This window comes from Phyllostomus hastatus, unplaced genomic scaffold, assembly GCF_019186645.2.
Source record: "Phyllostomus hastatus isolate PE091 unplaced genomic scaffold, TTU_PhHast_1.1 phas_scaffold_46, whole genome shotgun sequence".
Lineage (NCBI taxonomy): Eukaryota > Metazoa > Chordata > Mammalia > Chiroptera > Phyllostomidae > Phyllostomus > Phyllostomus hastatus.
Genome location: NW_025334032.1, coordinates 14,696,993 through 14,710,803, shown reverse-complemented (window position 1 = coordinate 14,710,803; position 13,811 = coordinate 14,696,993). Strand labels below are relative to the sequence as shown.

Here is a 13,811-nt window from a genome sequence, read left to right as displayed (position 1 = left end):
GTAGTTACTATGATTTTCTCAGTTTCTAAAGGTAAAGATACTTTACTTCCTCTAACTGTTTCCTCACCTCAATGTATGGCTGGCAAAAATCATCTTTTTTATGCCTGATTTTTTTTAAACCTACATGGGTAAACTGTATGCATTTTTTTAATCTTTCCTGTTCTCTTGATGTGCTCACTTTTTGCTTTCTGGAACTACTACAGAAGAATGCATTAGTAAAGAAAGAACAGAACAAAGGAGTGTCCAGGAGAAGGCCTGGGGGAAGGGAAACCTCAAGGGATAGGGATGAAAGGCGAGAGAGGATCACTGATGTAAAAACATACCGTCTACAACAGGATTCACCTGTGCGCCTTTCTCTCAGGGAAATAACCAAATCCCCTACCTTCCCACACATCTGACACTCCTGTTCACAGCAAAGAGCTATGGATTTGAAGGCAGGGGTGTGGGGGGGAGGCCTAAGTCCTCTAGGCCTTATTTTCTTCATTTGTAGTACTGGGAACTGGAGCAGATCACTCTACAAGTTCCTTTTCACCCTGATGTTTTCTCATTCTATGAACATGTGCTGTCATTGGCCCAGATTTGCCCTGGCAACAAGGTCCCAAAAAGGCAGATATACTGAGCTGAGCATTTGAAGCACTCAGCTAACCCACCACAGTCTCAAGTTTAAAGAAGTATCATTTTCAAATATCCCAGTTCCAATGCAATGTCTTTTCTCACTTATGTGAATATTTGAATACATTTAAGGATTTGCAAGTTACAGAGATACATAAAAGATACACACACATACTATGTGCATTATATGTATTATGCTTTTACTCAATAGATTTTATTTTCCAATTTATTAAGGAATAGAAAATGTTTTTATTTTTATTTCATCTCCTCCAAGAAGATCTGTGTTCTGCAGTGGGCTCATATTTAGTGTGCAATTCTCCTTTATCTGCAGGAATACTGACTTACCCACAGATCACATTAACAAACAGCCTGCCACAGTAGCTACTGGAATTGTGTCTTCAAGCATTCTCAAATGCTTAAATCAGAGGGAAAGAAATCTTTAAAGTATTAATTGTATGAGCAAAATAAAATTCTTTAGCTATTTTAGCGTGTACTAAACAAATCATTTCACTTCCCCCATTCCCACAGGACACAGACAAACTCATGCCCTCTGGATCAAATTTTATTGATTAACCTTATTTTTCCTTTAGTGAATAAACATCACATTCTGGATGATTTTATACCAACTAATATATCCCTGGGTTATATTAATACTGTGTTCTAAGCAATGCCACATACTCTGGTTTCCAAAAAGTCGACTACATATAAACTTCATATGTTCACATAGTTGATCACATGTATGATAAGGAACCACAGCTGTTAATGTTAACTATATGTCATGTATGCTTGTATAATTTTAATAAACTAAACAACTTCACACAGACAAATAGACACTTTTTAGAGGACTCTTAACCCACAGTGGTAAATTAGTTTCAAAGTCTGTAACAACAAGAGCAAAGTTTATTTCAGCAGCTCTCCCATAGCTGAGGGTCCAGGTAGGTGGTAGCCCCCTCCTCCGTCGTTTGGCTCTGATTTCAGGAGTTCATGCATAACTTTAGTGTCTCCTATTCTTCCCCTTGATTCTAAGCGAAAATCACTAGGAGATGAATGGCAGACCGCAGGGGCTTCATAAATAGCCCTTAGCCTATGGCAAAGGTGTGCAAGACATTTTAATCTTCACCTAAGCTGAGATTCTTCCAGTCATCTCATGAAATTCTCAAAGAAAGCCGCGACTGGAAGAGGAGGAGAGCTTTCCGGAGCTCCTCCACTTGGGAGGATAAAAACCGCCTTTCCAGCCTACCTTCTGCTCCCTGACTGACTCCTCTGGCCAATTCAGAGCAGCTAAGTTTTACGTGACCCTGTTCAGCAAAACACAGCTCTTCCTCTTCCAATAGCTAAATAATTCTTCCAAGTGGCAAATGGTCAACACACAATTTAAATGTATTTGGCGCACTCTCCCAAAACAGAGATCTGAGCTACGAGTCAGTAACAGCAGCTTTTCAATAAATGATAGAAATGCTAAGAGAACTTGATGAAAATCATCTCCATTACCTTTCAGGGGCGTAAAGGGTACCAATTAATCCCATCATTCCCACCGACCTAGTTGGTTTTACCCAGCCAGGGAACAGGGGATGGGGGCCGGGAGAAGTAAGAGCCTTCAATGAAGAGCCGCGGGTGGGTACCAAGCCGCTGACTTGGTCCAACACGTAGTCGCCTGCCTCCAAGACAATGGAGCTGACATTGTCCGGCGGAGGTCGCGGTCAGGGGTCAGTAGATCTATAGAAAAGCAACAGCCAGGGAGCCCTCCTCCGCCCCTACATCTTTGTTCTCTGAAGTAGTCGCTCTTTTTCGTGCCCAGAGAAAAAGGAAAAGAGAACGATCCCCCCGTCGCCCCCACAGTGGTCTATAGGTGACCACCCCGCTTCGCCCATCTCCCTTAGCAACGAGAGGCTTCCACCTCCCTCTAAACTGCCAGTTTCGCCTCCTCAGCTGGACTAGGTCCGGAGTTGACACGGTTTCTGCTCTCAGGTCGCGTTCACACACCTCCCCGAGTCCCTTTCCGGGAAAGAGACCGCCCGTCTCCTCTCTACGCCCCACTCCACGCTGAGACTCGGGGTGGGTACCCAGCGACACAGGTGCCAGCACCCCGCATCCTCCCGGGCTAGTCAGCGCCGCGGGGTAGGAGAGCACTGCGCCCCGCCGTTCTCAGACCCGGAGGCGAGGTTGGTCCGCCAACTGCCCCACGCTGGGGACCGCGCACGGCTCCCTCCTTGGCCCCTACCTGCTGGAGACGGGTTGGAAGGAGTCGGGAGCAGCGGGCAGCGCGGGATCCGTTCCTGGCGCGTCCAGTGAGGGGCTGCGGCTAAGCCGGTGAGCGGTGCGCTGTGCTGCAGACCCTTCTCGCCCGGAATGCTCCAAGCGGCCGCGGTGAGCGCAGCCCGGCCCGCGGGGGGCTGATGATGACGGTCGTTCACCACCCGGTGGGCTGTGCTTGCTCGTCGGTAGGAGTGCGTCGTGTGCGGACCCACTCGCCCCTCCCCGCGCGCCCCGCCGGCCACGGGGCTGAGCTGCTCCAGCTCCCAGGGGCGCCTGTGGTCGCTCTGTGCCTCACACCCCTTCTTCGGCCCAGGATACGGATCTCGCCCTCGTCACTCCCGCCAGGGTGGCCCCTCCAGGTCCCCTGGCTCCCTCCTTCCCACGCTTTCACTCGTTGTCTGAAACCGCGCCTGTCTCTCCAATTCTAGCTTCTTCGATCCTCCCTCTTCGGTTTCTCCCGCCTCTCGCTTTGCTGCGATTCAAAGAACGGGGCTCACTCTTCAAACTTTTTCGTCCGGACTTCTGCAAGAAGCGAGAGAGTGGGAGGGAAAGAGGGTGGCCCAGACATGAGTCCTCTGCCCAGTGGCCGGGGAACTATGACCTGGAGTGGGCATCCCCCTTGGACACCCATCCCCTTTAGACAACCCGACCAGAACAAAGGCCATGGCGGGGACTATGGCAGATGAGTGACCCTTTTTAAAGATACAGAGGCCATAACAGTCCTTCCCCCTCTGGTGTTTGAAAGCATCTGAGATTCTCCTGAAATCTCCAAAATATGAACTTCAGCTTGGGACAAGACGAATAAGGATAAAGAAAAACTTCTGCACTCTAGGGAACTGCTCTCTGTTGCAATTTCCATAACAAAACAGTAGGCTTCCACCCTCCCCCCACCATGCACACACGCAAATTTTGTTCTTGGTTGGCTCTGTAAACATGTTTTATTGTCTACATTTTGCCATGAGGGCTATATGCTCTATTAATTCTGGGGTTAATGTGATACACACACATGATAGTATATAATAGTAGATGGCATGCTATATAACACATACTCAATAACTGTTTATTCACATTAGTTTATAGCCATGCTAATTATTGCATATATCTGAATATATCATATGATAGCTATATGAAAAATAGAGAATCTGGAGTTCTCTGCGTGGACTGTAAGTTTCATACTTAAGTTACATTATACTACTACATGTTCAGGAATGGATTAAATAATGATTCAGAGATACTGCTTAAATTTTCATTTATATTTTGGGGACATTTTGAGATATGTTTTATGAATTTTAAGATGGGATCAGGAATTTCTGGTCAAGGCAGCACCGTAGGTAGATGTGGCTTACCTCTTCACAAAACCATATCAAAATTACAAGTAAAATATAGAACAACCATTACTGTCAGAAAGCAAGTTGAATGGAAGTTTGACAACTATGGAATTAAAGAAACCACATCCATCAGACTGGTAGTGGGGGGGCATGAGACAGCATGGGCTGGTCCCACTCCCACATGTGGTGGATAAAAGTTCAGGAGGGATATCTAGGGAGTGAGGAGTCCAAGCCCCACACCAGTCCTCCCCCCCCCCCCCACAACCCTCAGCCTAGAGTTCCAGGGCCAGGAAGATAAGTTCCCAAGACTTCTGGCTGCAAAAACCAGCCAGGATTAAATTAGTGGAAGAAACTTCAGGAGCCCTAAGCAACTCCTCTTAAAGAAACCACAAATGGACTAACCTACTCCGGCTTACTCCCTCTGAGTGAGTAGCAGCTTGAAAAGTACCAATGACATATAGGGAAAAACTGAAGTGTCTGGCATCAAGAGAAGCAGAGGTTATTGTCCCTTTTCTAAACTCTCCCCCACAGAACCACAGAGCCAGCAAGCTGGTGCCATATCTGAGACTCCATCAGCATGGCTAACACTGTTTGACTCGCCTGGGAGATCCCCAGAGACTAGGCCTCACCCAACCTATGGACCTACCCACACTGCTTTTCCATATAAATGGCTGGTCTTAGCTCAGGCTTCACAACTTTGTAAATTCTATCAAATATAGAACAGTTGGACTCAGTGAGCTCCAGGCTCAGAACTAGCAACAGGAGCTTAGACTCACAGCTTGGCATCCCCTGAGAATCTCTAAGCCCAGCACAAGTGGCAGTAGCAAGATTGCTTTACAGCTCAGGAAAGAAGGTCCCTGGCTTGCATCACCTGGAAAACCCTAGGGCCAGCATACCCAGTGGACAGCTACAGACCACTTCAGAGCACCACCAGCCTGCCCCTGCACAGTTGATCCACCACAGAGGGTAGAGGTTGGTGGTAAGTGTTCACAGCCAATGCTCAGAACTGACTGGTCTGGGTAAATCCCTCCCATTGATCTATCAACAGCAACCAAGGCTTAACTATAACAGGAGGGTGTACTAAGCCCACACAAAGGGCACACCTCAACACCCAGTTTAGGTGATAGAGGAGGCTGTGCCACTGGACCCTACTAGACACCTACTATATTAGGTCACACTAACAAGACACAGAGTCAAAGCAGCTCTACCTAATACATAGAAAGAAACACAGGTAGGTTGCTAAAACAAGAAGACAAAAAACATATGGTCCAAATGAGAGAACAGATCAAAACTCCAGAAAGAAAAGGCTAAACAAAATGGAGATAAGCAATCTATCAGATGTAGAATTCAAAACACTAGTTATAAGGATGCTCAAGGAACTTAGTGAGGACCTCAACAGCATAAAAAAGACCCAGTCAGAAATGAGGATACACTAATTGAAATAAAGAATAATTTTCACGGAAACAACCATAAAGTGGATGAGTCTGAGATTCAAATCAATGATATGGAACATGAGGAAGCAAAAAACAACCAATCAGAACAACAAGAAGAAAAAGGAATCCAAAAAAAATGAGGATACTATAAGCAGCCTCTGGGACAATTTCAAGAATTCCAACATTTGCATCATGGGGCTGCTTGAAGGAGAAGAGAAAGAGCAAGGGATTGAACATCTAGTTGAAAAAATAATGAAAGAAAACTTCCTCAATTTGATGAAGGAAATAGACATGCAAGTCCAAGAAGCACAGAGAGTCCCAAACAAGATGGATGCAAAGAGGCTCACTCCAAGATACATCATAATTAAAATGCCAAAGGTTAAAGATAAAGAGAGAATCTTAAAAGCAGCAAGGTGAAAAGCAGTTACTTACAGGGGAGTTCCCATAAGGCTGTCAGCTGAAAGACTTGGCAGGCTAGAAGGGATTGGCAAGAAACATTAAAAGTCATGAAAAGCAGGGACCTATAGCCAAGACTGCTTTACCCAGCAAAGCTATCATTTAGAATCGAAGGGCAGATAAAGAGCTTCCCAGACAAGAAAAAAATAAAGGAGTTCATCATCACCAAACCATTATTATATGAAAGTTAAAGGAATTTATTTAAGACAGAGAAGAAGATCAAAACTATGAACAATAAAATGGCAAAAAATACATATCTACCAACAATTGAATGCAAAAAATAAGCTGTAGCAAACAAGTAGAGCACAGACAAAATCATTGTTACAAAGAACGTTTTATTGGTTGCCAAATGGAAGAGGTGTGTGGGGGAATGGTTGAAGAGGTGAGGGGGTTTGTTGTGTGGGTCTCCGGCCATCAGTGACCATGGAACACTGTGGATGGCTCAACAAAAAACACGCGAGAAAAAACACATGCACAGAGACAGACTAGTTTCTGTGGGGAAGTAGGGACGAAATGGCCACCCCCTCTAGTGGGGAGCATGCCGATTTACAGTCCATACCTGCTTCTATTGGGCTCATTTTGCATAATAATTCAGGTAAAGTACAGTACTCATTAGGGGGAAGTAAGGAACTATAGAAAACAATGAACTCTGCCAGTCTATTTTGAGTTGGGGTCACAGAGCTGTAAGACTTTGAGGAACAAGCTGACTTCCTACTTGGACCCTTCTCATTCAACTGAGAGCATTCTAAACAAAGAAGGTTTCACAGTAATTTACATATTCTTTCTTAGGCCTGATCACCCGGGGAATCCGCCCTTTTCAGCACAGAGCTGCACCACCCTGTCATTGTTTCAGGTTTAGCACGGGAACTAAGGCAACCAAGAGATAAGGAGATTTTTCTCCCAGACGATGAGAACTCAGGCTATGTCAAAGCCGAGGAGTGAGGGTCCATCACCCCCTTTTGCTGCAGCCCCCCAAGTCCTTCTTTTTGGGGGGGCCTCCCAAAGTGATCGTGCCTGTGTTAGGTCATTTCCCCCCTTGGGGAATCTTACCCGTCTTTGGCTAACCGACCAAGCTTTTGGGGGTTCAGTCATGAATAAAGCAGCAGAAGCAGCATTCCTGCCAGGGAGATAAGCTTTTGTCTCCTTGCTGGCTTACGGTTCCAAGGGCGTTCCCTTAGCCTTAGCCTAGGCGGGGGTTTCAGCTTCTGATAACAGTCCGGGCGGTTCCCAACAGGGATTAAGAAGTACAAATAGGTGGTTACAGAATAGCCATGGGGACGTAAAGTACAGCATAGGAAATGGAGTGGAGTTGTCAAAGAACTTATATGCATGGCGCATGGACATGAAGAAAGGCTGGGGTATTGCCTGAGAAAGTGGGGAATGCTTGTTGGAAGAGGACAAAACAGGAAAAATAAAAACAACTGTAATAGCATAATCAATAAAATATAATTTTTTTAAAAAATAGGGTCAATTAAATGAATCAATTTACCTTATAATTACCATGAAAATACATGGAGATGTTTTTCATACATCATGTGACAAGAATGAAGTCTCAAATCAAATTTAATTCTTATTAAAGTAATTTATAAAATTATTTAATTTATCAAAACAATTCAACCATGGTCTAAAAATAATGTAGGCTAGTAAGAATGACTATGAATTAAAAAATAATATTTCAGCACCTAATTGCTTTCCTGGCATTTTATGTATTGGCACTGAGAAATAGAAATGGACTGTGAGGCATATTAGACATTTCTATGTTTATCGTGTTGCATAATATATGAAATAATTTCCATTACTTTCAATATTGTAAGATTTGCATGGAAGAAGAACCTTGCACAAATTTCCTTTAGCAAAAGTTAGCTCTGGTAACCAGCACTTAATACTCTACAGACATTAAACAAAAATTGTCTACTAAAATACTAACGTGGATTTATTCAGCAAGAGAGTTGGAACTTTATATCACTAACATGCACTTATTTCTCAAATATAGGTGATATATTCAACGTATGTTTATTTCTATCATATAACTAAGTTTCTAATTATTAGCTTTTAGTTATTAGAAGACAATAAAAGACAAAAATACAAAGAAAAAGCCCATAAATTTCAAACAGCATCATGTATGTATTCTAACTACTCCCATCACGTTGCTCACGTAGTCATCACAGTGGCTTCAGATATGCAAGTGATTCTGAAAAGGTTTTAAAAAATGATTGTGCTATTCAAGAATATAAGCAAGATATTATCAAGACTGCCAATAATGGTTCAGTTCCAAGGGTAATTTTTCTCTTTAAAGTGAGATATAAATGCTGGTTTGCCATTGGTGAGCACTTTGTTTACATGGAGACATCTGATTTCAAAGTGGTAATTCTTTTGCTATTACAAAAGCATACATTTTCCAGCTTTCTCACCCCCATAGGACACCTGGTAGGAAGGATGATGCCTTAATGGGAACCCCAAATAATGCAGCTACTTTTGCATATTGAATTAAAGTTTTTGTCACTTTTCAGAACATAAATTATTAGCTTCATCTTCTGGAAAAGTGTGTGAAATGAATGCTTTTTATTGTATTATGCTCATAATCTAGTGTACCTCTTCTATACCTTTCTCAAATACACTGGAAATTTAAACATGGAAATAAAGTACTTTTCTAGTTCTTAACAGTTATTTGAGAAGTAGAAACATTCATTCCCCATAAAACAACATATGTTGATTAAAATCATGTACCTAAAAGTATTGGTATGTGCCAGAAAATAGAGAATTTCATATGTATTATTTAGAAACACAGCATCATTTTTTAAAATCAATGTACAGTTATAAGTCTTGCTTCACAGTTTGCATAAAAGTCTAGTTTCTCTATTTACTGTGGACTGAATGTCCACCCCTAGAGGCACCTCTAAAATTCATGTGTTGACATTCTACTCCCCAATATGATGTTATAGGAGGTGCCTTTCACCAGGTGGTTAGGTCATGAGGGTGAAGCAATGGTATTGGTGCCCTTACAAGGACACAGTTGCCATGTGAGGATACAAGAAGATAGTCTTTTGGAACCCAGAAGAGGGCCTACTTTCTCAGTAGGACCATGCCAGCATCCTAATCTCAGACTTCCAGATCTCAGAACTGTGAAAAATAAATGGGTTGTTGATAAGCCCTCAGCCTATGGTAATTTGTCATAGCAACCCAAACAGGCTAATGCACTATTCCATCAAACACTGAGGGAGGAGTGTTGAAATCTCCAACTGTAATTGTGAATTTGTATGTTTCTCTGCACAGTTCTGTCAGTTACCGTTTCCCGTGTTCAGAATTTCTGTTTTCATTACCTAATGTTTAGAATTATGTACCCTGATTAATTGATCCCCTTATCATTTTGAAATTACCTTCTTTATCTCTAATAATATTCCATGAGATGAAATCAGCTTTTTCTGACACTGATATGGTGAGCCACTTCAGCTTCTTTTTTGATTAGTGTTAGCATAATATCTCATTCCATATTTTTACTTTTAAAATATTTGTGTCTTTATATTTAAAGTGTGATTCTGTTGGAGGAGGTCATCAAGGGAACATGACTGTTGTGGTGGATCTTCCAGCAGGAGATCCCCAGGTAATCCCAGGCTCCTCCCCACTCCCCTGTGTTTGGACTGCATGTTCAGCTCACCATTCTCACACTAGGAGCCCATTTTCAACGTCACAGCCTTGAGAGAGCAGTGGGTTTTTGAGACCATCTGGACTAAAGAAGTGACTGCACACTGTTCAATCCTCTCTATAAAACTTTTAATATTTTGGCTTGCAGCACCCAGGGCAAGCCTTGTATTTAGTAAGCCTTGCTTACTGAACCTGCCACCTTCCCATCTGGAGTGGCCTTCCTAATTCTATGGTCTCTTCTTACCCACCACGTATGAGGTCAGTTTCTGATTTCACCTCTGAAATCCTGAGGTTGTACACCAACATTAACACACATTAGTTACCATGGAGACACTAACGTCATTTGTATGCAAAGCTTATTGACAAAAAGATGAAGTTTAGAAAACTTTAGACATTTGTAGTAATTATTGAAAACACATTTGTGGTGTGAAATCTACTTACAAATCTATGAGTAGTTCATGAAAACATTTACAGTGTTATAAATATAAAAGTGGTCTGGAATAATTTTTAATTTTAAAATATTCTCACTTTCTAGAAAATAATTGTATTTTTATTTAAATATATTTGATTGTGTACTTATAATTGCACATTACTTGTGTTCCCTCACTCTTTTTACTTTCTAGCACTTAATGTGGAGCAATGATCAGTAGTCCTGAAAACTCCTGAGGTAAAGAACAGAACAACACATTTATGCTAAATTCTCTTATTAAAAGATGCTTAGCACTGCTACAAAGAATAGGGTACAGTTTACAGTAAGACTATTTCAGTCCCTTAAATGATCTAAGACTAAGATACTTTCACTTTATTAAACAAATGGCAAATTGCTTTCCTAGTGTGAGTATCAAGCTCTTAAAACTGGGACTCCACTAGTGTGTTTATCACATGAGCTCTGCAGTCATAAAGCCACACCAGCTCCTTTTCTTCCCAGGGCCCTTGCTCTGTGCTACACACTCATGTCCTGGGTCATATTATCTTAGATTTGGTCCCATTCAAGCTTTGTGACCACACAGACTCTGATTCCAGTTTAATTACTCCCTCGGCTACCCCTACTTTTTAAAATATAAGTATATTTTTTTACATACTGACCTAAAATAAAATGCATTTTCCAACCAAGACTCTGAACTCTCTCTTCATTTGTAGTAAAATTTCCTTCCCAGACTGCCACCATGTTGAAACTGATTTTTCTCTAACTTGATAAAGTCTGTTTAAGCTACAACCTCATGGTTCATTTCTGTTCTTACACTGGTGTTTTACTTATATTGCCTATTGACACTAGGCTGTATCACTCTTCTCCATTTCTCATTAGTGCTACCTACATATTTTTAATTATGTTATTAAATGACTAGGATAAGTAAGCATACAACTTTATTATAATCCCAGCAACTCTTGATGATTGACATATGTATATTGACTTTATTATTGTAATAAACACTTTCAACTAGCTGAGTCTATTTATGTAGTGACTTATGTGATCATTATTGTACTTCATGCTAATTAGATAAAAAAAGGTAAGACAGTCCTTTGTAATTAACATTATACTCCAGTGGCCAAACAGCTTCAGTTTCTGTTCTAGTTCTTTTTTAATCTTACATTTATAATTGAGTTTAATAGGACATTTTGCTATAATAGATACCATATTATATTTAAAATTTTGTCTTCTAGAGCTTAAAAGGAAAACATTTTAGATATTTATTCTTCAATATCTACCTACCCCTTTCATGATCTTAGTCTTAGATGATCTTAGAAGCTCATCCATGACTGTCTGTCAAATCTCCTTCCAGGTGCCCCAAATATACACCAGACAGACACAAACTATTGTTCCTGTGCCCTCTGGTTACAGCAGGTATCCTAGAAGCTGTCAAAGCTGAGATGCTAAGAACAGCATGGTGGGAAATGACAGCATCCTTGTTACCAGGCACCAATGGGAAGCACAGGCACCCAGTAGAGGAGAGGCCATCCTAAGAATTGGTTTTGAAGTTAAACATCTCAGGGGACCTGGGGGAATGAGATAAGAGGGTCATTTTAGGAAAGCAGCAGCAGAAGGAAAAGTAAAGGGAAGCAACATGACTGTCTCAGATGTCTGCTCACAGTTTGGATTTTGGTTCCTCCTTTTTATGGAACCATAAAAACTGTAAGTTCAGTGTCAGGCTGGTCTTAAGTACAACATGGTCTTAAATACAACATGGTCTTAAGAAAGTACATCATCCACCTCCTATTAAAAATTCTTACTTATTTATATTAGCTGAAATTTCTTAACAACAAATTCTTTTCCTCCAAAAGTAAAAAGGAAATATTTAAAAGCAAAATGCCTGAGAATGTTAAAGCTGCCACATGACAGAGGGTTCATTCACAATCAGTGTAAATGATAGTACAATTCCTTTTTCATTTATTAGTAGTTGACAAGATACTCTTAAAGAATGGTAGAAAAGAAAGGTAACACTGAAGGAAGGAAGGAAGCTGAACAAAGGCTAGAGACTCCCAAAGCCAGTTTTTCTGATTCTATAATCTTGTTTCTTCTTAGTCAAGAGAGGAGAACAGATAGACGTTCCTCTTGAAAGCATTTCACATCTACACGCCTCCTGGAAAGCCATCTCCTTCCTGAGGGCTGATGCACCACAGGCCATCCTGATTCTCACCCAAGGTCAGGCCTCTCTTACCCGTGCTTACATCTTAAATGTGAATGCCAGTTCGCAACCTATTTGTTTCAATGTTGAAATATATGTAATCAATCATTTTGTTTTGTTTCAAATCAATTGTGTAAATGCCATTACCTCTGGGCATTTTATAAACTTCTTTGTACTAGAATACATTTGCCAGAGAAAAAGAGGCATCATTTCAAATGTATCTCTAGAGACCAAAGAGGTTTGTTTTAGCCATTAGATTTTCATGTGATTATTGTAAACTCCTGTTTGATCAGAAAACCACTAAGAATAAAAGCAAAAATGTCATTGCTCTCTGAAAATACAATGCTCAAAACTTGAAATTTTAACAATTTCATCTTGCTTCTTTAACAACACCAAGTACAATTGTGATGTGTGATTAATATCTAACTCAACATCCTCAATTTGGTTCCATCATAAATGGCATTTTAAAATCTATATAATGTGTGTATAGTATATATATTATACATATATAATGTACATATAGATAATGTATACTTATCTCAAACATAACGTGCTTATGAACAGTACTCTGAAATATCAATTTACTTACTTATACTTAATCTTCTTATATTTCCAAAGGGCATAAGATAGCTTACAAGGAGAAATATTATAAAGTATAAATAGATAAATGAGTTTAAAATAAAGGCAAAAGCCAAATAAATGCAACATTGTAAGATGAGAGGAGTAATCGGTACCCTGCACTGTACTGTAAAATCTATAATAATTGATTAATAATATAGCAAGCATGAGCGGCCACTAAAATTGGACTTCATCATTGTTTCAATCTAAGCAATAAAAATGAATATAAACATAATCTTTCTCAACACTTGCATTTTTTACAAGATAAATATGTATTACTTACTATGGAGAAGCCACACTTTCCTTTCTTTTTATGTTGGTTTGGGAAAAATACCTTCCATGGGGCATTTCCTTGAAAGATGCACATAAACAGGTTATCTAAAAGGCAGTCTTTCAAAAATGATTGCAGCTAATTTTACTTTTTAGGAGACACAGGATTAGAAAATGTGAAGCATTTCAAAATAGAAGCAACAAAAATAATTAACATTTGTATATTATTAGATAGCTTACAAATCACTTTTATATTCATCAGGTCTTTTAATGGTACCATTCTATTAAAACAATTATTATCATCACTCCCATTTTATGTATGGGCTTCGAGATTTGGAGCAACTAACCTAACTGGCTGAGAAACACATTTAGGATTCGAATCCAGATCCCATGACTCCAAGTTAGATAATCTTTCCATTTACCTCTCCAGAACCTGAGGCATAAAACTATACTTTTATTCTAAACTTATTATTCATATTTTTAGTTTATATTATTTTTTTCTGAATTTTGATTAGAGGTAAGTATATCTCAACATATTGAAAAGAATTTTATTAGCATATAAGCTTTATCCA

The 13,811-nt window shown here is 40.3% G+C and overlaps 1 protein-coding gene across 1 annotated transcript in view; it reads right to left on the bottom strand.

Annotated features, from left to right (window-relative positions):
* Nucleotides 1-3,017, bottom strand: part of MYO16 (myosin XVI) — a 627,599-nt gene extending 624,582 nt beyond the window's left edge. The window contains exon 1 of the mRNA XM_045821913.1: nucleotides 2,834-3,017. The gene's annotated coding sequence lies outside the window, so the exon portion shown is untranslated. The remainder of the gene's footprint in view (nucleotides 1-2,833) is intronic.
* Between the last annotated feature and the right edge of the window lie 10,794 nt (nucleotides 3,018-13,811).